Below are 4,687 nucleotides of genomic sequence, written 5' to 3'. Positions count from 1 at the left end.
GTGTGCCAACAAGATACGTGTGGACCAGTCAGCCTAGCTCTTGCCAGACATCTTGCCAGAGGTCCAGGTGCAGCAGCCACAATCCAGAACTCACAACTCGCCCATTCCTTCTCTTCTCTGGTGGAACACTCTCTCCCCCTCTCCTTAGAGACAGTCCATCACAGGGCCATCACTTTCAGCCCCAATGCAGGCCGTACACCCCTGGGCTCCCAGAAGCCTGGAGGATGGTTCTATGTTGGCTGAAAGTGAAAATGATGCTGGTCTTAGTTCCCCTGCCCCTGGAGGGCTACTTAAGCTCCATCAAGATAAGCAATGTGCTTCAGTGGTGTTTCAGGAAGTGAGATGGGCCAAGAGGAAGCACAGAGCCAGGAATACTCAGCAGAAGATGGAAAGAATGGGGGCTGGGTGGGGGCATGTTCGTGGCATGGAGAAGACTCAGCATTCATTTACTCAGGGACTAGATAATAAGGTCACTCTGGGTGGGAGAGGAGCTGGGAACATTAAGTAATATTCTGGCTTTCTGCTAGCTTATCAGAAAGATCATGCAATTAGGAGGCAAACAGAACACACAGAAGAGAAAGAAATAGACTTTGGTGGCAGGCTCCTAAACTTAGCCAGAATGTACTCTTTCTAAAGAGTACACGCCATAGACAGACTGTGTCCCCCCCAAAACTCATAGGTTGAATTCTGACCCTCAAGTCAAAGTAGTTGGAGGTGGGGGCTTTGGGAGGTTATTAGGTCATGAGGGTGCAGCCCTCATGAATGGGATTAGTGTCCTTATAAGAGAGACCCCACAGAGCTCCCTTGCCCCTTCCACCATCTATGTACCAGGAAGTTGGCTCTCACCAGACACAGGTTCTCCTGATGCCTTGATCTTGGACTTCCCAGACTCCGGAACTGTGGGAAATAAATCTCTCTTGTTTCTAAGTCACTTAGTCTTTGGTATTCAGTTATATCAACCCAAAGGGACTAAGACAGCGCATAACAGTAAGGACTGAGAATTCGGTCACATGAGTTGACTCTGCTGGGGCATAGCTGGAACCCAGCCTTTGTATCAAAGATCTTTTGCCAAAGAGACAAACTAAGATTCCCTGTTCAGATGAGCAAAACTTCAGCACCTCCCGTAAGCATCACATCTGCTGACCCTCATCTTCCCTTCTCAGCCCACACACCCACCATGCCCTCACACTAGCAACCAGCCTATGTCAAATCTGTTTGAGGGACAACGGGATGACCAGCCATGCAGAAAGGAGGGAAAGGGCAACATGTACACATGATCACACAGCATACCTCCTGCCCTCCGGCCCCAAGCCCCACCCCTGCCCTGCAGGAACAGCCATCTATCTGAAAATCAGACCCTCTCCCTGAAGTTGCTCACCTGGGAACTCCTGGGAATCAGACACTTGAATGCAATTTTTATTTGGAGTCCACCTGGTTCAGGTGTTTCTCAGTGCCGCCCAAAAGGGGTTATTTAGAGAGACAGCAAAAGGAACAGTTGGACCTAAGCCCACACTGTGGATTGAAGGGTTGATAATACTTACCTCTAAGCACCAATCTCTGTAGAGCCAAAAAATAAAATTCGACGATCACAGGAGTGCTGTTCTGGTGTTTACTAACAAACACCTCTCACTGGGGCACTGGCGAGATGCCTCAGCATGGGCCTGCCAGGGTCTTCTTTAGTTGTTCTGCTTCGGCATCATCCGTCGACACCCTTACCCCCCCACTCCCCACCTCCGCCGCATCCCAAGTCTGTCTGGTGTGCCTTGCTCATCTCTGCTAGACTTGCTCAGGGAGCTGAGCCAACTCCCCAGACATTAAGGGGCAGTCCTCTCCAACTGCATTTCTGTCGCTCCAGCATTTTCCAATGTTAGCCGTGCCCACGTCCCTGCACTTTGGGAACATGAAAGGTGTCACCAGCCTCCAACGTGACCTCTCATAAATGTCTCTACTGCAGCTGCTCTCTTTATCTCTGCTCGGGAGAAGGAAGACATAGAGAGCGATTTCTAGGAGGCTGCGTGCGACCGAAACAAGTCCTTCTCGCTATAAAGCAGTTGTTGAATCTTGGTAACTCACTGCCAACAATGTACCCCTGCTCCCAACCCTCAGCCACCCAGTAGCACCAAAACCTTATGTGAGATAAAGACCCTCTGGGGTAGGGATGAGTCGTGTTGCCTGCTGGTGGTGATGGTGTAGCTAAGGAACATTTTTCCTGGAGCGTTTGACAACCCCGGGTCCGCCTGGGTTGGCCGAGGACAGAGCGAGTGGGCTCATGGCAGAGTGGGGCACAGACAGCTGCTCTGTGTTTGGCAGCTGGGCAGACAGTGGACAGCTCCTGCATTTAAAGAAAAAAGCCTGTGCCCTTGTGCAGCTGTGGGACAGAAGCTTGGGGGAGGGAGAAGGAGGTGGAGGCCAGGGAAAGTCCCTGAACCACAGATCCATCCTACCGGAAGTGAGCCGAGCTGTTAGGGATGGAAGTGACAGCTGGAGCTGGAAACCCTACTGGTGTGTGTTTTCAGATTCCAGCCTATTTCCCCTCCTTTAAGACCCAGGTGAGTCCTTCCAGAATCAGCCCATCTCATCTGGGTTAGAGAAACTAAGTAGAAGGGTTTTGCTCCAGGACCGGTCACAAGGGCAGCGTGGTGGGGACAAGATAGCCTGTGAGACCATAACACACAGGAACAAGGAGAGACAGGGGACACACTTGGGGCCACCGACCCAGCCACCTCTCCCCCGCCCCTCCCCAGGAATTGTTCCCAGAATCCTCTGCACAAACCTGGGGCATTTCCTCTCCATGAATAAAGGAAGCCCTTCCTTTATATTTTCTGAGTAGACGGAGCCCATCGATACTCAGGGGGCTGATCTGAGTGGTGAGGAGGAAGGCTTTCACAGCCACTTAGCATTTTGGCGTAAGACGGGGCCCTGAGTGTCCTTTTCATTCTAGACCGAACACCAAAGGGCAGCCAGGGAAAGAGGACAGAGAAACCAGGAGGAATGGTCCCCTTTCCCCATCCCCCCACCCCAGTCCACAGCCACTCTTAGTCAGGGAACTGCCCTCATCACCTCTGAGCCCCCTAGCCCAGCCCCAGGTGCAAGTCCCCCTACAGCCTCCATGTTGCCCCCACGATCAAGTCCAGACTCCTTGGAATGGCGTTGGAGACTCTCTGTGTTGGGGTCTCCCAGCTCCTGCAGTGTCCTGTTGCCTGGTCCATCAGGAAACCATAAGTGCCACTGGGCCACGTGTCCCGGAGCTCAGAGCGAGCTCTTTCACTTCCTCTCCCCTATACACATGCCCCTTTCTGGCTAGGAAAGCCCTTCTCCTGTGCATCCACCCAGAAAACAAGCACTTTTCCTTCTAGACACTTCTCAAACAGAACCTTGAAGAAAAATTTGCAGACCCCACCCACCCCTCTCACATGCTGGGTTTATATAATCCCTCCCCTGTTATTCTTTGAGCTCCTGGAAGGCAGGGATCTCCCCTTTTCATTTCTGCATTTCTATCCCCTACCACAATGCCTGGCAGCTACTAGGTGCTCAGGATATTGACAAATGAATGAGTAGGAACCTCAGCAAACCAGGGGCATAAACTTAGCACTGGGTGTAGAATACCAATCAGCTAGGACCTGTGAAGCACTTTCCATTATACCAGCTGCTGTGTTGAGCATTTTATACATCTGATCTCCTTTGATTCTCTCTGTTGAAATAGATACTGTCATTACTGTTGAGGCTCAGAAGGGTTAAGTAACTTGCCCCCCGGGGTGCAGAGCTAGGAAGTGGCAGAGCTGGCATTCAAACCCAGGCTCCTGGCTTCAGTAAATGCATAAGCAAGTGAACAAGTTTTCACAAGTATGAGGTGTCCCTGGATTTGATGTTGCCATATTATCAACTGGAGGTTCTAAACCCAAGTCTGGAAAAGAAAGTGGTGACCAAGACTATGGGAACAAAACACAGTTATAACCTAGGTCCAGCACCAACTCTGAGCGAGGAAGAGATGGATGCACCAGAGAGACACTTGTACGAGCAGACCGCAAGAAGGGCTTGGGCCCCAAGGGGAGCTCTGTACCAGAAAGAAAACCTTTTGTTGGACCAAGGTGCCCCCCACACAAAAAATTTAATAATAAAATAAATTATAAGTGAAACATGGCTCAGCAGATTTTCCCATCTAAAAGAAAGCCCATGTTTTTTTAGGTTCTACTGAAAAAACCTGAAAATCTGGAGGAGGGAAGGGTCTGGGAGGAACCATGAGCCTGAATCAGAGAAAAGGCAACTGGAGTCCTAGGGAAAGGCCTCTCGTGTCTCAAACCCTGGCCTGGAGCCACAGTGGGCTGAGGCAACTGGACTCAGATCGACCGCAAGGCCGCAACCTGGCCCTTGGGTTTCTGCTTAGAAGCCTAAGAGCCTGGCCAGAGATGGTTCATCTGATCCTTTGCAGCTTCTCAGAAAAGCCTGGGAAATCCCAGCACCCAGCCTGCAGTAACAACAAGACGCAGTGTTAGCAGGGGCCCAAGGAAAGGACTCTGCAGCCCCAGAACCGGTGCAGGTGGCTGCTGAGACAGGATGTCAGGCAGGCGGAAGGTGCTGGCTTCTGCCAGGGGGCTGGCTCTCACTGACTCGACTGCTGCCTGCAGAGTTGCACAAAATCATTTTGCTCACTTCCTCTTGGCCCCATCGCCACTTCCCCAAAGATTTA

This window comes from Eubalaena glacialis, chromosome 3 (genome assembly GCF_028564815.1).
Source record: "Eubalaena glacialis isolate mEubGla1 chromosome 3, mEubGla1.1.hap2.+ XY, whole genome shotgun sequence".
Lineage (NCBI taxonomy): Eukaryota > Metazoa > Chordata > Mammalia > Artiodactyla > Balaenidae > Eubalaena > Eubalaena glacialis.
This window is presented reverse-complemented; position numbering follows the sequence as displayed.